The sequence below is a fragment of the Triturus cristatus genome, chromosome 4_2 (genome assembly GCF_964204655.1).
Source record: "Triturus cristatus chromosome 4_2, aTriCri1.1, whole genome shotgun sequence".
Classification (NCBI taxonomy): domain Eukaryota; kingdom Metazoa; phylum Chordata; class Amphibia; order Caudata; family Salamandridae; genus Triturus; species Triturus cristatus.
The window spans coordinates 426,331,712-426,354,511 of record NC_140586.1 but is presented as its reverse complement, the minus strand read 5'-3'; the positions used below and the strand labels follow the sequence as shown (position 1 = coordinate 426,354,511).

General features: G+C 44.3%; 1 protein-coding gene across 2 annotated transcripts in view; it reads left to right on the top strand.

Annotated features, from left to right (window-relative positions):
• Positions 1-22,800, top strand: part of LOC146834522 (noelin-3) — a 607,486-nt gene that overhangs the window by 422,081 nt on the left and 162,605 nt on the right. The window lies entirely within an intron of this gene.

Here is a 22,800-nt window from a genome sequence, read left to right as displayed (position 1 = left end):
ATACAGACACATGCCTAGTCTAAATCTGCACTCAGTCACATTGTCTGTTTCTCCAAATGAAAGAGGGTTGGCTAAAGATGCCAAAATGTAAATGCACCAGAAGTCCATTATGGTAAATAATGTTGTCAGCCATGTTTATGAAGGGGTTGAAGCGTAGTAAACATTACATTGTATCTTGTTATGGTGAGCATCCATAGCACAAAACACTGCTGAAAAATTAGACTGAAAGATATGAGGATAACAGATGGAGACCTGGGCATAAAACATGTAGGTGGGAAAGTGTAGGCATGCCCATGAACCTGCTGGCCCCTCACACTAGGATCCTGTCGCTGCAGCTGGTGGACAACACCTGCACCACCATACAGTGATGAGCACATGTTCCACCACCTGAACAGATGCCTAATGATCTCTTGCAGAGTGATGGAAGGAACAGCTAGCAGTTTAGGGGAGTGCCTACAACTTTTCTCTGCTTAGGGAACCATGCTTGAAGCATGAGGCTGCTGAAGGAAATCCCTTTATCTTTGCCTTTGAAGTTGACCTGCTCTTATAGGATTATTCTACACACATCCATCGGCTCAATTTAGAGTGTGCCTGCTGCAACCAAGCATGGAGAGGTGATAGCAGATATACTGACAGCTAGACCAGTAGTGGATGACGGGATTGCGCATGATGGCCTGAAGAAGCAGCAGTATTCAAAGTGACAGCAGCAGGAGCTGACAGTATATAATAGCAGCAGCACTCACTTGTAGTGACAAGAGCATGAGTTGCCGGGCATAGAAGCATTAGGACCTGCAAGCACTGATAGACTCACTGAAAGCAGCAAGGCTTTAGGAAATGAAAAAGTAGTAGTGGCAACAGCAAGAACATCTAACAGCATCTTAAGTAAATAAGAGTGACTAGACAACTACTGTCAGAATGCCAGCAGAGTGAGAGGGGCAGTAGCACTCACAAGTTCACCAATATAGCCATTTCAATGGTTTTAGCACCTGCTCCATAGAACTGTGGGTGTGCCTGCATTCTTTGCCGTATATATTTTGTCAGTGATAAAAGTTTGCACTACATCTGTTGTGTCTTTTCTAAATGGATGTTGAACAAGTGCATCATGTTAGTTGCTGTCAAGGAGTAACTGTTATGTGAAGAAATAAAGCTTGCATTGTTTGGGCCAAATATCTACAGAAGCTTGCATTTCTGCTGCCCAGGACATACATGTTCTGTATGAGAGGTAAGCTTTCCCTGCTGTCGCCTTCGTTGAACCTGTTTTAAAAGGAAGCAAATTTTGTGCTGCTACTGTCCTATCTGTTTCTGTGTTCCTACTCTGCCAGGGAAAGGCATTTCCTACTGATGCTCATCTTCTACCAGTTCTCTAGGGAATCTTTCACAATAGCTGTCCTTTTGTACCTCCTCTGTTTGATAACACATTGCACTGCTCCTACTTCTGCTGCCATGTGCTTAGTATCTATTCTTTCAGTGGCGGTGTGTCCATTGGGAGTGTTGGGGCGTTGCCCCCCCGCCCACGCCTGCAGCTCCCTTGGCATCGCTGAACTTAGTCTGCTTAAGTTCAGAGACGCCGAGGGAGAACTGACAATGCATGTCAGTCAGCATGACGTCGGACCGTGGGTGGTCCGGCATCATGTTTACTGACATGCATTGTCAGACCAGCCAGGGACAGGCAGCACTGCAGCACAAGTGTGCATGAGTGGGCAAGGTGCGCTAATTTTTAGCCCATGCCCAGTCATGCGCACTTGTGTTTTTACGGACTTGCGCATGCCCATTAGGAGCCCCTCGGTCTCCTAATGGGCAGGCGGCGGGCGAAGAGTAAGCTGTGCCCTCAGCCAATCCTGGCGCTGCTGCAGCTAAGGGGGCTAAGGGGTTGCCACTCCAGTGCTGACGGGCTGTTCCTGTTTGAAGAGGACAGAGGCGCCAACGTGGACCAGGAGCAGAGGCGGTCAGGTAAATTTTCGTCTTAATTTTAAATAATTGTATTCTCCCGTGCGAACCCCCCCCCCCCCCCCCCCCCCCCCAGCGACTGCCTCCTCGCTCTTTGAAGAATGTTTTTGCGTGCATTGGAAAATAAAATGCATACTGCGCGCCCGGCTCTGTATTCACAAACGTGGTCTTTTTAAACCATCCTGTTTTCGTTTTTAAATGATATAAGCAATGAGCATTAGGTCTCTTGCTAGGCGCTATAGATCGATAGTTCATGATGTTCAACCGATTGTGAGATGTGCTCTGTCGTAAGTCACTGCTTGAGTCCAGTTCTCCCGCTGCTGGCAGCTGCCTCCCCCCTCCTTTGTTCCCCCTCTTCCCTCTCTGTCTCGCTCCTCCTCATGTAGTAAAAACCGGTCGGAGACTTCAAGAAACAGGTATTACCTTCTCTTTCCTCCTTTCGTTTATTTGCTTCCTTTTGAAATGGATCCAAAAAAGAAAAACACTTGCTGGAAACGTAGTCTTTTGCTGACATTTTTCAATTTCTAAGTGCAGCCTCAGGGTAGAGAGAAATAAAACATTCAAAATATGAAAAATAACTAACTAACTAAAGCAAGGTGGCCATATTGATTTATTCACACCTAAACACATTAGGGCCACATTACAGTGTTTGCCAGTGAAGCCCTACTTTTGTTGCCTCCTCGCTCTTTGAACAACCACGTTTTCCCTGGGTGGGAAAGCACACTATTCCTGGAGGTACTGAAAGACCTGCTTGTTGGGTGCGTGCATTGGAAAACAAAATGCTTACTGCGGCTCTGTATTCACAAACGTGGTCTTTTTAAACCATTCTGATTTCGTTTTGTAATGATAAATGCAATGGGCATTAGGTCAGCTCCGTTACTCTCACACGTTCCTTTCTGCACCCTTGTTCCCTTATGTCACTGTTTCCTTCTCTTTCTATTCCCCGGTTAACTGACTTTTCTGTATTGCTCTGGGGGTGAAGGCCGATGATGAGAAATACGCCCCGGACCGGACGCCGGACCTTAAAAGAGTGGCAGCGCTAAGTGCCCCCACCTGCAATCATCGGTACATATTAGGCGCTATAGTAGAGTCTAGAGATAGTTCATCCGATTCTTGTGTGAGATGTGCTCTGTCGTAACTACTTATCATTTGCTATGATGGGGGAATGGAGGTGAGGAGACAGAGAAAGAGACAAGGGAGGAAGGGATACTGAGATGTAGGGAGGGATAGCAAGCAAGATGGATGTGACAGCAACAAGATAGGAAGAGATAGCAAGATAGAAAGAGGAAGCAAGATAGGGAGAGAGGAGAGCATGGGGGGTTGTGAGACAATGCAAGGGGCAGCAAGAGACAGTCACCGGGCAGTGTCAGCAGCACCCAGCCAGTGACAGAGGAGGGGAGATGCTGAGATAGCGAAAGAGATAAGGTAGGAAGGGATACTTAGATGATGGGAAAGTGAGAGTGTCACTGGAAGAGAGTGACGCTGATAGAGCAGCTTGCAGCCACTTACAGGTGAAGGTGGTGAATTCTGGGAGAGAGATAGGTAAAGAGAAAAGTGACAGTTCACAGAGGCAGTTTCACAATTGCTTTATTAACCTTCCTGCTTTCTCAAATTTGTTTGAAAATGCACCAATTTTCTTCTCTTTTTTCAAAATTTTCACTGGAAGAGAATCGCAACGAACCCCTCCTTATGGTGGTTCGGGCACGCTCGCTCGCAACGGTGCAGTATACCAATCATTTTACGCCCCACCACTTTCAAATGTCACCAGCCGCCCCTGTATTCTTTGTGATAGGGATGACGCCAATGTCATGATGTTCCTGTGGTATGTTTTAGTGACCTTTTTAATAAATATTTTTCCTTCACAGAAGCACAAAAAAGTGATTTGCCAATGTTTAGTTTTATACATGATCTGAATAAAAGACCAAACTCAACAAAATATGCGAAAGGTTAATTTTCGATGTTCAATGTGAAACAGAGTTTCAAAAGTGATAAAAACACTTTCTACAATTCTAAAACATGGCTGCCAAGTGACTATGTTATATGTGCAATACCTTCACTTCTGCCCAGTGCTTAGTTTGTAACAAATCAACCATAAGTGCTGCTATCCAAAATGTTTCTTTGTACCTGCAACATCCACAACCATCAGTGGCATCGACCACACACAAGGTGACAGTCAGACATCTGGTGAAGAAGACTGCAAAATCTATAGGTGAAATGTGCAGTCATATTTGTGCATCTTGCTACCTGCTTGCTCCCATGTTACTCACTCTGCCATATCCAGTTTCACACACTTTCTCTCCAATTTCTTATCTCAGTCACAGCTTCCTCTCATTTCTTTTTCCTCTCTCTCGCCCTTCCATATTCTTCCACTATTTCTCTCTCTTCTCTGTCACTATTCTCCATTGTGTCTCTCTGTCTCTCAATCTCCAAAATGTCTTTCCTCAATTCCTTCTCTCTCACTCTAATCATCACTCCCACATTTTCCTACTGACTCCCTATCAGAGACAGCCCATGTCAGAGATTAACCTGGGTGAGAGACCTGTGACACTCCAGCAGATTAGTAGCTGGTCAGAGGTGTCTCAGTCCCTATAGAAGTTCAGCATTAACACTGTAGTAATGAATATTGAAAGAGCTGAACTCTACCTGTGAACTGGCTGAACACAATCTATGAATACACATACCTCATGTTGTGCAGCAGGGGCTGAGCTCTATGTATACAGGGACTTTGCTCTGGTTCGGTGCAAGAAATACACTGTCTGTAAAGAAACTCAACAGAATATCTGTTGGAGCTCATCTCCATCTGTGCATAAATTCTGCTCTATCTATGCAGGGGTTCAGCACTATGTCTGCAGGGACTCAGCTGTGGTGTTGAGACCAGAGATGCTGACTTTGGAACTGAGGAATTTGGTTAGAGTCTTGCTGTTCGCTCAACATCACATAAGGGCACGGTTATCAAATATTCCCACAATGCAATGCAGCAAGCCACCTTGCTGCATTGCATGAAAGGGCAGGTATGCAGCCATCTTTAAAATTGAATCGCGCATTCCTGCTTTCTGCCTGCTTTGGCACAAAACTACTGCCTAGCGCCAAAGCAGTCGCCTAAATACCATGTTGCATGGGTGCCTGCATTGTAGGCAGGATTGTTTTTGTACAGAAAGGGACCCAAAAATTCATGGGTGGATGCATGGGAATTCCCACTCTCTACCCATGGAGCCCCTCCCTAGGGCAGAGTAAGGCAAGCTATGGACTTGCGCTTCCAGCGTTACTCCACATTTACCAAGCCCAGCAGGGTCAAGTAAAGTGGCCTTGCGTGACTTTACACATTTTAAGATTTTGCCCCCCATTACATGACACAAGGGAGAAGCAAAATCATGATAAATATGCCCAATACTATCCTGTGCCTTAAAGACTCATGTGACCTGGTGCACATCTAAGCCACCCAATTAAATTCCGGTCAAGTTTGTGTAAGATCAACTCGAGCTGTGAATGAGGTCTACTCTACTAGCTGATGGGGTCTGATTATGACAAAGTCCCATTCTCCCTGCATGTGCAGGAACTAATTGTATCTGTGCAGGAGCGCATGTATGTCCTCTAGGTATTCAGCTGCATCTCTGGAAGCACAACCAAGTTCAGTTTTGTGTTCCTCTACTTACTCAAACAAGCACTGGAATGTGGTTCTCGATCCCAGGCAGTCTTGAACCTTTGATTGTTATGTTGCAAAGCAACACTCTTGATACTGCATGCTTTATCTGCGTTCACCTTGTCAAGTACTAAATAGAGGCCCTAGTGGACATCTGTGGGGACCAAATCACATTTTCATGTGGATGGTGCTTGAAGGGCCAGCCCAGTGGGCAACCCTGATTTTGAGAAATTACAGACAGAACATTTTATTTGTGTCTTTTGGAAAATAAATATGGCCAGAGAATGTTTAATTCTCAAAACCATGTTTGGTGGTCTCAGGCTACTTCATTGCTTTGATGCTGGGGTGGGGAATGCAGGTTTAGTATATCCACCCAGATATCATCCCCCACTCAACAACTGTGAGTCCCTTGCCTAAGTAAAATTTGAACCCATGTCTCTGTCACCAAGCTTAAGTATTATTATTGCATCTTCAGGGAGACATTCAAAAGAGGGGACGCATTTGGAGTGTCTCTGTGTCTCAGAAGACATTGCATTAACTCACAAGACTACACTGGCCGGTTTAAAGTTGGCTTACGATAGTAAAAGATAGAGTCAGCACCAGCTGACCAGAAAAGTGGGTTAGCTTAAGAGAGAGAAAAGTCCAGATGTGGTGCACCTAGGATGTGTTGCAATTAAACCTGTGAACTGTGTCTGTTTCTTGGATTCTGAGCTGGTCACCTTTTACACAGTGTTTCTCAACCAACGACTATCACTTGTGGAGATGGTAAGGCGGCCCAATAAGTAAAGCACACAAGGCCAGAGCAGTCTGGGGCACAATGCTGCTGTGGTAGAAGGCTTTGGTGGGCACAGTGCCAAGTGCTGCCCATACACAGTGACATGATGTTCGTCTCGGTCAGCGTATTACATGTTCAGTTACCAAATACCCAGGGAAAGGGGCATACACAGCCTTTTGTGAGATGGACTGCAAGAGATCAGCAGCCCGTGACATGGCACAGTGGAATATTGCACCCCACGTGTGTCCCTACTGTGGGGCACATATCCCGCCCCACCCTAACTGAGCTATGTAACAATTATGAGGTAGAGCAACACAGTCACAGGAGGGTTTCGTCTGCTGCATGTTTACAGACTGTTAGAGTAAATGCATGACTGTTAAAGCAACTGTGTGACATGATGTTATTTTCAAGCCATTACCCTAATGCAAATACTGCCTGATAGGCCATGGCTGGGATGGAACAGACAGCCAGTAAGTTTTTACTCATAGACTGTCTGAGGGACCATCTTTTAAACGTCCCTGCCCCCACCTATCATCAATCAACAAAACAAACCAGCTGTTGCCCAGACCCGTATTTGCCAATATCACTTTGTACAGTCTTAGTGCCAGATTTACTGAGGACTTGCATTGCTCTTGTGAGACACGAGCCTTCACATGGCAACGCAGGCCCTTTAATGGAATTTACTAAGACACACAAACAGACCTTGCGTTGCTCTGTGTGGTTTAACAAATCCAAAACTAATGCATGGCAACGTATATCACGGCCTTGCATTACCTTGAGGCAGGGAGGTGTCCATGGGTGAAATATGGGCATTCCCACGCATCCACCCATGTCTTTTGACTCCATCCCAGATTTACAAATGTATGTAAACCAGGAACGCACCATAATGGTGCACCTCCCTGACCTAGCCATAGCGAGGTGAAATTCCTTTATTTCTCTGTGTTACTTCCTAGTTTGCGGTCTCTGATGTCTAATAAGGTCCTTGTGAAATGCAGTGACGTTTATGTCGCCAACCTTGGATGGACTGTGTGAGCCCTCGCCATTTGTATCACACTGCAGGTTTATTGTACAGACCGTCAAGATCCGTCTGGCACGCTGCAACTCCAGTGTCGCTGTCTTGCGTGATGGAGTTCTTAAAAGAACCACTCAATGAATTCAGCATACATATTTTGAAATCATGCACATGAATGCAGCCATTGTGTCTTGTTTGCAAGGGCCCCACCTAATTCACACAGACTACGTGAGCCGCAGGCGTGTTGTGCCAGCTGCCTGGTGCAGCAACTGCTGTGTGCCACTGATACCTAGTGTTATGATTGCCCGTTGACCACTGTCCAGCTCCGTAAATCAGAATTCACATATTTTTTTGACGTAGTTAAAAATACCTTCACATTCTGCATAAAAAATTTAAATTGTCCAGTATCTTTTCTTAACTCAGACTTTTTGATGTTTCAAACAAACCCTTCGTTCTATGTTTGAGCTACAGTAAATCTCCAGGTACAAACACTCTTTTATATCTTGACTAAAGCTACCTTGAAATAGGCCAGAGAAATAATATTTGTTGTACCTTAAGGTCATCACCTCTGTTTTAGATGTTTTATATTCATTAATGATTTGTAGAAATTTATCACTGAAAAACATTATTGCACAATACATGTGTATTCTGCTTTTTAATACATTTCCTATGAGCTGTTTAATAATTTCGGATGGAACCAAAGGTAACCTGGTCAAATTTGGGTTATTAGTTCAGGGAGGTTAAACCATTCTCAAGCAGCAACCACAATTTTTCTCACGGTGAAGTCACAAGCAAACCTTACGTTGACCTGTGCTCAACTCCTTGGCAGAGGGCAGTCAGACTTAACTCAGAGGTAATGACTAAAATATTTGTGCACCGCTGCAAACAGTACCACAGTGAAAACACGCCACAAAAGAAGCCCACCACAGAAAAATATAGTGATTTTTAATAAATAAAACATGGCCAAAATGACAAATATCTAATCAGTAGAACCGGAGATATTATATATTGAAAGATTTTAGTAAAAATAGCTCCAAAAGGCATAAAGCGCCACTGTGAATATCTGGTCGCGCCAGACCAGGGCAAAGCCACAATTTCAGGTCGAACATGAGGAAGCGTGGCATAGCTATAGGGACTCAGGTTCACTGAACAAATTCCCTTAAATCCTAGTTTCTAGAACGTCGAAGATGTGCCGTGCAGCCGAAGCAGTGCATCAGTTCCGAGGTGCTGTGAGGCTGTAGTGTGATGTCCTGTAGCGTCGTGGTCAAAGATCTTGTTGACAAGGGCTTGCAATGCGAAGTCCAAAATTGGGAATGCACCATGCAGCAGAGGAGATACATTGTTCCGCTAGATCCACAGAGCCTAGCAAAGCGCCTTAAGCACGCTTCCAAGGGTCGAGAACTGAGGTGGCACCGCTTGGCATGGTAGACTCACAGATGGCAGAGTCAAAGTGCAGGTGCAAGTTTGTTGGAAAAGAACGATGATGGATTGAACCCAGTGACTGTGGGTGAGTATCTGAAAAGTTTCAGTGCTCCATCCATCATCTCCTTGCTTTGTTAGCCCTATGTTTGCAGGGTATGCCCAGATGTGGGTCCCTTGCTCACTTTGCCACTGGATTCAAGCTAGTCTGGCTGATGAGGGATGTTACCCCAAAACCGGTCACAGGATGCTTGTTTCCGATCCAGGGAAGATCTGACCTGGCAGCTCAGGACGTACTGTTCCCATGATGAACAGGATCAAGGCTGATTTGCATATGGCTAGGTCTGAACTGGGGTGGCGAAATGAGCTAAAGAACGATGATGGATGCAACCCAGATCTGTGAATGGGGGTGAGTGTCTGAAAAGTCTCAGCACTTCGTCCATTAACTCATTGTATTTGCTTTGCAAGGTTCTTGGAATCCTGTTATGTCCCTGAGGTTTCAAATCAGGAGGCCAGCCATTTAGCCCTTGGAGTTACTCTAGGGTCTGGGTTCAAGAGCTGGTGGACCAGTCCTTTTCACTCAGGCAGGGGGGCAGGCAGCAGGTGAGCATAGCAAAGCAGCAGCACCACAAGGCAGTAGTCCAACAGAGTGAGGTTCATCAGAGTGGCAATCCTTCAGCAAGTCCTGAAGTGTACTGAAGTGGTGGTGTCTGAGTTCAAGTATTTATACCCAGTTGTGCATTTGAAGTGGGGGAGAAGCTTCCCTTTGAAGTCCCCAAGAATCCTGCCATCCCTGCCCTAGCTCTAGACTAACTACAGGGGATATGCTGCCCATTGTGTGGAGGCAGGACACACCCTAGTCAGATGTAAGTGGGGCTGTGCCCAGCTCCTCCCTCTCATCCTGTCTCATCCTGTCAGTGATGGCCCAGCCTAGCACACCAAAGCCCAACTGTCAGCTGCATCCAGTAATGTGACTATAGACAGACAGCAGGCACTAAATGGATAATACAGGAAAATGCCAACGTTTTAATTGTTATTTAAAATCCGACTTCACCATAAGTCAGGATGTTAAATTCCAATTCCAGATACACCAAACACATACTGAACTGGTTACCTGTTCCCTGTTCCCATTTAAACATTACGTTATAAAGTGTAATGATTTAACTCCAATGTTATCCTATGGGACAGGTACGCCAAACAGAAGATACATTTTTTTTTCCACTAACAGGACATGTAAAACTTAAAGTACATGTCCTACCTGTTAAATACAGTGTGCCCTGCCCTCTGGGATGTTTCAGGGCCTACTCTAGGGGTGATGTGTATGTATTTAAAAGGAAGGATTGTGCATGGCAAAAGATTTATTTTGCCACGTCGACATGGACGTTAGAAACTGCACACACCGGATTCAATAGCAAGCCTGATGTTTTAAAGGGTTACTTAAGTGGGTGGTACTCTCAGTGTTGCAAGTCCACTAGTGTTACAGCAAACAAATGATGGACGGAATGCTGACAATGCAGACATTCTCCCCCAGTCAAAAGATCTGGGTTAAATCCATGTTTCTTTTCCCCACTACTCCACCCCAGTTTGGACCCAGCCATATGCAAATCAGTCTTCACCCTGTGCCCCATGGGAACAGTCCAGACCGAACTGCCAGGCCAGGTCCTCCCTGGACCGGAAAAAAGCATCCTGGGATCGGTTTCAGGGTATGTCACCCTTCTTCAGCCGGACTAGCTTGAATCCAGTGGCAGAGTGAGCAGGGGACCCACGTCTGGGCAGACCCATGTCACTTAGGGCGAAAAGTGTTACAGCAAACAAATGATGGACGGAATGCTGACAATGCAGACATTCTCCCCCAGTCAAAATATCTGGGTTAAATCCATCGTTCTTTTCCCCACTACGCCACCCCAGTTTGGACCCAGCCATATGCAAATCAGTCTTGACCCTGTGCCCCATGGGAACAGTCCAGACCGAACTGCCACGCCAGGTGCTCCCTGGACCGGAAACAAGCATCCTGGGACCAATTTCAGGGTATGTCTCCCTTCTTCAGCTAGGCTAGCTTGCATCCAGTGGCACAGTGAGCAAGGGACCCACATCTGGGCATACCCATCCCACTTAGGGTGAAAAGTGTTACAGCAAACAAATGATGGACGGAATGCTGACAATGCAGACATTCTCCCGTAGGCAAAAGATCTGGGTTAAATCCATTGTTCTTTTCCCCACTACGCCACCCCAGTTTAGACCCAGCCATATGCAAATCAGTCTTGACCCTGTGCCCCATGGGAACAGTCAAAACCGAACTGCCAGGCCAGGTCCTCCCTGGACCGGAAACAAGCATCCTGGGACAGGTTTCAGGGTATGTCACCCTTCTTCAGCCAGGCTAGCTTGCATACATTGCACAGTGAGCAAGGGACCCACTAGCAGCATTTAATTTACAGACCCTGGGTAAAGATAGTACCACTTTACTATGGACTTAGAAGTAAATTAAATATGCCAATCGGGGATAAGCCCATTTTACCATGGTCAGGAGGGAGAGCACAATTACTTCAACACTAGTTAGCAGTGGAAAGAGCACAGAGTCCTAAGGCTAGCAACAAAGAGATCAAAAAAAATGAAGGAAGAAGGCAAACATTAGGGGGGAAGATCATCCTAAGGCTGACAAGGCTAACACATCCTCAAGGACCTTTCAGAAGTCCTCAGTATAAAGTCTGAACTGAATGAGTGCCAACACATACCTTTACTTTAAACTGTTATCTATAGTTATCTCTGGTGATTGTTGGCCATCTTTACCTACTGTGAACCTGACCCACACATCAAATGGGGCTATATCAGTAATGCCAACAATGCCAATATTCCAGGGTCAATATCTCATCTGCTAACTTTAGCCATCTGCTGGGTTTGTTCAATTCAATCAAATCCTGAGGTTACATAAATTAAGCACACATGAATGGTATCTACTTTGCAATATATATGCCCACCTGAAAAATAGATATTGACTGTTACCCTTCAACCCAAGAGTTTACATTTTGCTCAACACTTTAGAGAAGTATTTTGTCCCTTTCTCAAGAAGAACATTTAGCCAGCAACTGTAACGGCAGTATGTGAGAAAATGAGTTATTGGTTGAGGGGGTGGAAGTCTGACTCAGGAAACAAGCACAATCCAAGTCAGGATAACCACAAAACTCGCTAAATTAACCTTTACTTAACCCCCTGGTTGCTTGGCATAAAGCAGTCAGGCTTAACCTAGAGGCAATGTGTAAAGTCTTTGCGCAGCACACAAACAGAAATAAATTGAAAACATAACACAAGACAAATTCCTCACAAATTGAGAAAAATAGATAAACTTTATAGTATAAAACAATACTAAAACAACAAAACTCCATTCAGTAGAAATACCACTAATAAGCACAAAGCGCCAACTGTATTTTCCTGGTTTTGCGGGACCGGGACAATGTCAAAAGGTCAGACTGACTACGATGAATTGTGGACAGGATACAGGGACCAGGTTAGTCCCACTGAGAGCTGTACCTATGTCCTTGATGTGAGGCTTTTTAAATCATTTGTAATTGCTGCAATATGAAGCCCTGCTTTGAGGTGCGTCGCACTGTGTTGGCTCTAATGAGGCCGTCAATCTGAGCTGCACAATACAGTGAAGCAAGATCCTGCAATGAGCTGCATCACACTGTGCTGGATTTGATCAAGCCCACAGTTAGGCAGGAAGGAGTACACTCTGATTCTAGCTGAGAGTTCAGGACCTGGGGGTGTACCTGTTAGGGCTCAGGACTCACTCTAGACAGAGGCCAGCAGCAGGGCTCAGGTAGGTCCATTTTGCAGGTCCAGGCAGGTACAGTGGTCGGCTGGGCAGCTGCAGTGAGGCCTGTGAAGCTTGTTGTGTTCCTGTAGTTCACACAGGAAGTCAGCCAACTGGCCCTCAAAGTCACTTTGGTTGGCTTTGGACAAAGGCAAGCAGGTCCAGTCTTCTTTCTTACACATCGAGAACGTCCTTCATATGCAGAGCAGCCCTCTGGCAGCAAATTCCGCGAGCAGAACGGAATTTACCTCCCAGGCCTAGTTTAGGAGTGTTCTGAAGAGCGTTCCTGGAGAGCCAGCCTTTGGATGGGAAGATTCCCTACCCTACCCCATATCTGATTCTGGAATGTTATTCCTCTTCCCCTGTCAAGGGTTAGAACTGTCTGAGGTGACAAGAGACGGATTAGGCCTGCTGTCAGATTCCTTTGTGTGTGCAGGTGGCAAAGCCCTTTGAAATATAAGTGGGGATGGATACAGCCGCTCCCAATCAATCCTGTCAACAGGTAAGGCCCCTTTCTGTTACTGTCTGAAAGCAATACACAACTTCCAGCAGCAGAGCCCTTCACAGTTGCGTGACTCAGGCCACTGGCAGAAGATACATATGGTTAGGAAAAGAAAAAAGTGGCATTTTTAGAATTGTGACCTAAAATCTGACTAAAGAGGATTTTCAATTACAATTCATTTTAGTGTTAACAATATATTTCTATCTGCTCCCAATCCAAAGTTTTTTTGGGCAAATCTTTTTATTAACTTTTGCATCATACAGCATACAAGGTTGGTAGATAGTGATACACATAGTAAACAGAACAGTTCAGTATGTCATCTGCAAGGTATCAATGAGTATTCAATTTAGCAGTACTCTTATGGTTTATCATACATATCAATTTATTACCCTTAGGTGAAGAAACCCCCATGTGGTATACTCACCCCCACCTTCCACTCCAAGTCTGCTCTTTAAAACCCCCAAAAATCCTGTCAAGCCCCCATACCTTCTTTCCTTTTTAAGGGCATTCCCTCCCTTGATACACCACCTGTTCTGCTCTTTAACATCCACTCCTCTAAGATGGGGATTCCGTCTTGCCCCGTGCTCTGGCTATTTTTCGCTTGGCTACTCTGGCCGCCAGTGCCATCCAAATGCCTTGATATCTAGGCTTAGGTTCCACCGCCAATATATTTATTATAAGCCTTTTTGCTTCCAGCGAAACAATGCTGGACATCACTCGGGCCAACACTCCTGCTATCTGCTTCCAATAGGATTAGATCTTTATTCAATTTTTCTTTCTTTAGAGAGTTTTATATAGTGCTGACAAGATCTGAGGGTATCAGGGCACTTTACAACGTTGACACAGGCAATAATATCAGACATCAATAAGTAAAAGAAAACAACAGGGTTGAGCATTGCATCGAGATTGGTGTAGAGAGAAACACAACAATCTATACATTGAGCAGAGAGGCGATTACAAATAAGCGCTTTTCTTTTCTGTTGTTTTACTGGATTTTCGAAGAAGCTTGTGGTCGACCATGTCGAAGGCAACTGATTGGTCTAGAAGGATGAGTAGGCAGCATTGTCCAACATCCAGAGATTTGTGAATGTCATCAGCTGTATTTAGAGTAGCTGTTTCTGTGCTACATCCCTTTCTAATGCCTGATTGATATTAGTCCAGGAGATTGTTGGTCGATCTTTTAACAGTCTCAAAGGATATGGAAAAATGTGCCCTCCAGGCCACATTCTCTTACACAAAGGCTACTGCTTTCCCAGTCCTACACAGAACTGTCCTGGAATGATAAGATCAATGCGAGATCTGTAATTGGACGAGACAAAATCTAATCCTGATAGCAATTTCTCTGGGGCTTTGTATCACTTCAGTCCTATCATCATCATCCATGTCCCCCAGGTCGCCTGAAAATGTGTCCCTTAATTTCATCAATAAATCTGGAGAGTTATTAAGTAGCTTTCTATATACTATAGCAATGCCTTTGTTAGACATAGGATCTGCTAGAAGTCGATCTTCTAGGGGAGATGTCTCATGTAACCTATCTCCTTTCATTAGATGGCATCTCATGGCATTGCCAAATTGCATACATGTGTAGTGCTCTGTTTCAGTCATGTCTTATTCCAGATATAGCTAAGTAAAGGATATCAATGCCAAATTGTCCTATCTCAATTAGTTTCCATCTAGAGAAATCTGTTAGGCCCCCACCCTCCCTCAGCAGGTCACGGTGCCACAGTGGGGTGCGATATGTCAGTTTACCTCACCATCCTAAAAAGGGTGTGACCTCCCTCCAGGCCCCAATGGCCACCTGTGTGTGTGTGGACAGGATCCTTTCTTGTTGTCCCTGGTAGAAGATGTCTTTGAATCGTCCCTGGCCCATCGCATACCTTCTGTGCGGTAGGCAAGTTTCTGTTGGTCTGAGAAGACCCAATTATTATCCACTATTATGTGTCACTCAGTCATACAGTTGGATGTCAGGGACTCCCAGAACTACCTCATGAACTTCCCTCTGTAGTTTACATAGCACAGTTCTGGGGATAGAGCCATTCCAAAGGAGTGTACGGACTTCCTGTTCTATTTTGTGTAACGTCTCTGGTGGGATTTTGAATGAAGGGTTTTGAGATACATATAATAATCGTGGGAGGGTCAGCATTTTAAAAACAGATGCCCTTCCCAGCAGCAAAAGTGGCACCAATAGGACACATCTCCTTGTAGTCTCTCCAGCTGGTGAAGCACATTCATATGGAGAAATTCCTGTGAGTCCCGGGTGAGATGTACACCCAAACACTTAAAACTGTCCAGCACCACTGGCGCCGCACAGTTTGAGGGAAGCTGAGGCACCCCTCCTGCTCGAGGGAAAACCATTAACTTGGACCAATTCATAAAGTAACTAGAGTAGCCATCAAACTCATTAAATACATACAGTATTCTGCCTATGGACCGAAATGGTTGAATCATGTATAAGAGAATATCATCTGCATAAAGAGAGTCGTTCCTCCCAACCTCCGGCTGTCCTCAACCCCTTTTTCAGTGGGTCCTGCATACCCATACCACCTGTGGCTTGGGCGTCAGTGCAAAAATCATTGCTGAAAGGGGGCAACCTTGATGTGTCCCCTTATGCAGAGGGATTACCTGGGAGGAGTGTGGCTCAATGGTTAGAGCGGCAGACCCTGAAGCAGAGTTCTGGCCAGGGACCAGGGTTCGATTCCTGCCTCGGCGGGGCTCGGGCTCAATTTCCTCGGACCTGTCTATTCTCGCCTCGGTGCCTAATCTAATCACGGGCCCCATGCTGCAACTCTGGCCAATAGCTTGCTTAGCCCCAACAGCGCTAAGGATGTCTGGCTTCACCCTGGGGGTGCCCAGGAGTGGACACTTCACAGGGAAAGCCAGGAGGGGTTCCACAACGGTATGAGTATCAGTGCCAGGAAACCGCAAAAGGCGACACTGCAAGGTGGCTGTCTGGTGACTGTGCGCTCTATAAGTACCTTGACATTTACATTTTACATTTGACTCCACTCCATTAACTCTGACTCTCGGCAGGGAAGCTTGATATAGGAGCCTGGCCCATATACAATAGTTCAGGCCAAAGACCATCCTAGCCAATACAGCAAAAATGAAATTACATGTTATACTATCAAAAGCCACCCTTGCATCCAAGGCCAACAAGTCTGCTTGCTATGAGAAGGGTGGCGGTGTCAGATGTAACACCCCATATGAGCGCCTGAGGTTCAGACAAGTGCCCCTGTGCGGCATGAAGCCACACTGATCCGGGTGCACCAGTGAGGTGATCACCCCTTGCAATCTAGTTGCCAGGGCCTTGTGGCAAGTCACTGGTCTCTTGGTAGGCAGGCCTACTTGTGCACAGCCTGAAAAATGTCTAATATAGGCTTAGCCACCACAGCCGCACAGATTTTACATAACTAGAGTGCAAGTCCTGAAGGCCACTGTCACTTCCTCCTCAATTAGATCAGAGTCCAAATTATCCCTTTCTTCCCGCATGAGTGTCAGTGTAGTATATGCATTGTATTAGTTATTGTCACATTAATTGGTAGAACAATGGTCACCAAAGGAGATAAAGGAAAATTTGGTATTTGCACATATGAAAAGTAAAGAGAGTTATGAAGCACGTCATGGCACAAAGGATGTTCCTGTTATGGTTGGTGACTGGGTCTGCATCAAAAAAACAATTAAAATTCCGAAGTGTGAGAGCATGTATGAGGAACCACAGCAGGTGGCAGAAATTCATATGAATGCTATAAGACTTAAGGATGGTAGAGTCTGGAAACTAAAATATTTTGCTTTAGATTCCAATCAGCAGCGTTAGGTGGATTCTAGCACATTTGAGCATCCTACTAACTTAGAATGGGTAGAGGATTACTTTGATCAAAGTGCCTTACAATCTGAGTTAAGTGCGGACACTTGTGTGACAACTAAAGGCATGGTGTGTGAGGAATCATCAAAGACTAGTCAAAATGCAAATGATGTCAGAGAAGAATCCTTTTCTCCTCAGGATTTCTATTCTTGTTTGAGAAGAGAGAAGGGGTTTGCGAGTACTTCTAATTCTAACAATGAACATATTGAGGAGGGCGACAAGGTTGTCATTGCAAAAAGGAAAAGAGTTCTTCCAGGGTGGCTAAGTGAACATGTTAGATAGTATTTCTTCATGTGTTATTCATAAACACTTTAGAGTATGTTTGTTTTTTCCTGTTGTTACTTTCTTTTCTTTTCTTTGAAGAGAGGGGGATGTGTAGTATATGCATTGTATTAGTTATTGTCACTTTAATTCTGTTAGGTGGAACGTGAGGTGGAATACTTTTTGTCACCTTCACGAGTTCCAATCCAGGGCGTCAGTTGCTCCTGGTGTCCAGGAGTGGAAGTCGTACCGCCTGGCGCTCACATGTTCCTCTTGAATAAATCATTTTATGAATCTACACTTCGCCTCCTCATCATTACAGTCAGCAGGTCAATATTTTGTAAACAATTGGTAAAGTTAGTGTCAGTCCTAGGTGTTACAGAGGAGTATATATCTTTGTAATAGGTAGAGAATGCTGCATTGGCCTTCTGCAGCACTCCCGCTTCATCAACGACCTCAAGTACCCACGACCTGGCCTGGTCTCTTCTTTCTAATCAGGTTAACCACTTGCTGACCTTATCGCCTACATCATAATCGCGACGCTGTGTCACCAGTGCATGACTTCTCACTCTGTGCTCCCCAAGGGCACAGAGAGCATCCTGTTCAAGTCACAACTGATGGCTCAAACCCTCTTTCCAACCGCTACCACCCTTTCCACCAAAGCCAACAGCTATTTCTCGATGGCTTCACATTCAAACTTTTAGTCTTTTGTTTTTGCCCCCTATTAGTGCCTGAATTTGAACCCTTAGCACTGTTTTGAACGATTCCCAAAGATTGCAAGAGGAGGCCACTGAGCCCTGATTTCCTTGAAAGTAAAAATTGGCCCCGTTTCAAATTTTGCCCCTCATACACTTGTCTCGAAGGTACCATATTTCGATCTTGGGAACCAAAGGAAATTCGCTGGACAAATCTGTCAGTAGAAACCCAATGGGGGAATGTTCAGAGATGCCCCTCTAAGGACTTGTTGCATCCCGTAACATTCCAGCAGTCAGGGCATGTGTAAAAAAGTAATCAAGATGGGAAAAGCTAGTGTGTGTGGATGAAAAGTGTGTTTCAAGGACTTTATTTTGGCATACATTCCTTAAAAGGTTTCGCATACACAGCACTTACAAAAGAGTCCATCATAATAATATGTTCTCCTAGATAAATGTTAAAAAATCACAACTTTAGTTTTACATTAATACTATAAAAAGTCAAATTAAATCATGACATCTTAAAAAGATTCAAATTCGTTACAACATAGAAAGTGCATGTATACGAAAAGATAATACAATCATGTTGTCAATACTCAAATGTAGTTGATGCTACCTGTTGCTCGATGGAGGGCTCTCTTTTGCATCCTAGTTCTGTTACTTATATTTGGTGCAAAATTGTCACAGAAACACATGGAGACAAAATAAACTTTATAAACAAGGAAAAGCAGCCTCCTTCATGTGCCTTTTTTCTGATGCCCCACATGTGGCCAAGGAACTTGGCAATTGCACAAACAAAAATTGGTCTGGTATCTGATTTAAGAATTTGCATCCTGAAAGTTATGTGTACCCATTTGTTTACAGTTTGGATAATCCATTTTGATCTGGGACATGCATAAGCCGTACAGACGAACATCACATGGGCCACAGATTCCATAAATGCCTTACAGCAGGAGAAAATGTTTGGTGTTTGTACTTTACTATGCCATTTACCAAGAAGATCTTTCAAGGGTAGAGTACCAAACCCAAACTGTATGTACAGCTTTCTATCATGAATTTGAATCAGATCAAAGATAAGGCTCCAGGGAGCTAGCCTGTTTGTGGAGCATGAATTCTGTTGTTAGTTTCCCCAAATTGGTCCTGTGGCAGTCAACTTTTGTAACCCAATCTCAATAGTGCCTCTTTACTGTATTTGTGGAAGCTGGGATAGATTGGAGCTTTCCCAGGCTTCCCGAAGCCCTATATCCTAAAAAAGCCTCCTTATATTGCTTAATCACCGGATCATATTGCAGTTATCTAGGCAGATTACTTCCATCATGGCTTCGGCATATGGCGCCAGTTCTGGGGCCCTCCTGATTCTGGCCCAGATTAACATTGGGCGGAGTTTAGCTATGTCAGTAATGGATCGTCGTCCCATATCTAACATTAGGGTATGAAGTGGAGTGCTCTTTGGCAACATCACTAGATTTCTTTAAAATGTGTGCTCTGATCTAATGAGCTACTCTATTTTGTTGAAGCCCTGCAATTCACCCATAGAAGGCAGAACTAACTGCTTTTGCGTCATAGACTTGCAATACTACGGCAACCGGTCTACTGAAGGAGGAGCAGTGTTCTTTCCCCAAGGCCCCAGTTATTAGCTTGTGTTTAAGTGCCATCTTTGTCAAGTGACATTTCCAGCACATTTTCTCAGATATTTAACAGCTAAATAATCAAATGTGCTTACTCTTTCTAGTGGTGCCCCTCCCAGAGTAGGCCTACCGCTTTATGATTTGTGGGGATGTAGGGTCATACATTTAGTTTTAGACGTATTTATCTTGAGGCTCAGGACGTCAGAAGTTTTTTAATCGATTTAGGAGTAATTGTAATGCACCCCTCCCGTGGTTTCAGACAGATGTGTGTGCTGAATACTGGTGTGAAGCTGGGTTATGTTGTCTCCAAAAATCTATTAGCCCCATTGCTTCTACAAAGAAGGAGGACAGTGGGCCCCTTCCACCCGTAGGTGCAGCCCTGTTTATTTCATTAATTTTGGGCTCCATAACATCATTCATGTCTCCACCTAGATCTAGCGCTCCAGTAGGCAAGGCTAGTAGAAGAGTGCTTATGTCTGGAAGGGTCCCAGCATAAAGATGCGGCGGGATGTGAAGGGAGCATAGGTTAACTGTGCAGCCCTCCCACGTACCAGTAACTGCCACATATCTACCTTGTGGGTCACTCCATAGGCACTGTATGGTAAAGGGCTCTGAATTCTTGAGCATTATTTCCACCCCTCTTGAATCAGTGATGTAGCATGAATGTGGCATCAACGTGTAACCAAAGCTATCAAGATCCCTTTATTCCATGGCTTTAAGGTACATTTCCTGGATCAGAACCACATCAGGGGCTTGCCGCAGCAATATTTGTAGGACTAATGTTTGTTTAATTGTGTGTCCCAATCCATTACATTACACACCCATATATTCAGATATCTTTGTGCGTGCTGTGCAATTGCGATGTAGATGTTGTATAAGTGAAACCGTGTCTCCCCGAGAGCACCCGTAAATCACAGAAAGCCCTAGAGTGCCATCCCTCCACTTCCATTCCTCACGAATTTATCGTTCTGTACAGATGCATCCTTGTAACAAAAAACAAACAAACAAAAATGTTCTTAGTGAGCCCCATAACACGCCCCTCCATGCTGCCCTACACTGTGATCCTAAACATTCCCACCCCTTCAACTTGCAGAGTGCCTGTTGCCCAATAAGTAACATATGTGAAAGTGGGTTGGCTGCTAACGCCACCACAATGTATGAAAGGGCAGTTCATATCTCTTTCGCAATATCTCCTAGGGACCCTGAAATGGTACAGTCACTAAATCGTCTCCAGACTCCCATCAATCAAGTACATGAATCAATGCTATAAAACACACAAGGTGTCTCCTTGCGTGTCCACAAGATGATCTGGAGATTGATGCCCTTCAGGGGAAGCTTGACGTTATGCTGTTGCCCCGGACCTCGAACCTTGAGCACATTTCGTCTTATCCCCTTTCAATTAACCTGTCGCCAACCCTCTAACGAGTTCCATGCCTCCTCTGTAGAGGTGAAGCACCACATTTTGCCATCCGCAATAACACGAAGCTTGGCTGAATACATCATGTATTTGTCCTGTAGAGTGCTCTTTACTGACTAGAAACTCTATCTTTGTCTTTGTACCTGTAAGGTGAAATATGGAAAGAATCTGATGTTCGCGATATCTATACATAGGTCTCTGTGGACTTGTATAGCCTGAAGGATGGCATTGCAGTCTCTATAGTTGAATATCCTGATGAGTATCTTGGGTGGAGGGGCACCCGGCTTCAGCTGAGCCCAATACAAAGATAGTACATAATAAATGTAATAAGGTAACCCAGTGTTAGTCAATGGGAGAGACAGAGCTAACAACGGTGAAACATGACTTTAGGAGTTTTTCACTGCCAGGACATACATGAGTTAAGTACACATGCCCTACTCTTTAAATACAATGAACCCTGCCCTATGACCCTACCTTAGGAGGGAAAAGGATTAATTTGCCAGATCAAAATGAGAGTTTAAAACTGCACTACAGGCTGCAGTAGCAGACCTGAGATGTTTTAAAAGGCTACTTGTGTAGCACAATGTGTGCTGCAGGCCCGCTAATGGAATGTACTTTCAGGCCCTGGGCACATGTAGTAATATTTACTGGAAACTTACAAGTAAATTAAGTTCAATACAATTTAACCATGTCTGAAGGAGAAAGCACAAGCACTTTAGCACTAGTCAGCAGGTGTAAAGTGCACAAAGTCCTAATTCCAAGAAAAACGAATTAAAAATTCAGGAAGAGTGAAGGTAAAATGTTTGGGGGAATACCACGCCAAGGGTGTCAGGTCTAACACTGTAGAAACAACGTTTATGTACATATTGAGCATAGAGTACTGGTATTCCATATAATCAGAATTCTTCTCAAGTTCAAAGTGAGATGAAATATTGTACTAAGTAAGATAGATAATACTGGGATGCAGCATAAAACAAAATGGCAGAGAGATGAATTGGCAGCTATATTTTGTACTTCCAAAGTGATTGGTTAGGATTAAAATAGTATTTGGTGACTAACCAAAATCCCATTGGCTTCTCTAGAGACTGCTGAAGAGGTCCTGTATTGAATCCCGTCATGTATCCCTCCGTGCTAGTGTGTCAGTCTTAAAATACAGTAGTCTGACAAGGAACCAAGCTTGGGAACCTGCACTTTCCCCTGAGAATGAAGATGCAATGCCACCCTTGAGGTATGGGGCGGCCTAGCAGGAAAAGTCTGTGTTCTACAATCGTATCAGTCTTGAACAATATGATTTGTTTAATTGAAAGGGATATGGAACTGTGCGACCTCCTAGATTCCCATTTTATAAGGGAATTTACCGTTGTTGAATGCTTTTGAAAAGTTCTCAATAAGGAAGTACACGTGTTTCGTTTTGAAAATGTACTGATTCAGCCGACGTCCATTTTCAGGTATTAACTTTTGGCACAGAACTCTTTATGTACCAATTTAGCGTGGTATTGAGCACATGATGATCGCCATAAAATATTCTGCAATGTTAATATGCCTTTTGTTTATAGCACTCGAAGTTCGTCTTCTTAATTATGTGTTAATGTTTTCTCTTTAAATACAAATATGTTGAAAGTATGAAATAAAAATAGCAAAGTTGATCAATAAAGTGTTATTACTTTTCCTAAAACGTTTTAATACTTAGATAAAAGTATTACTTAACATTTATGGCTTTATCCGAATTCGTGACCAGGTTTATGTGTCCGGTAAAAGTTGTCTCCTCGAGCAGTTATGCTTGCAAACTCTGCCCTGAAAAAGGCAAGTGTAGTTCGAACTGGACATTTTCTTGCAG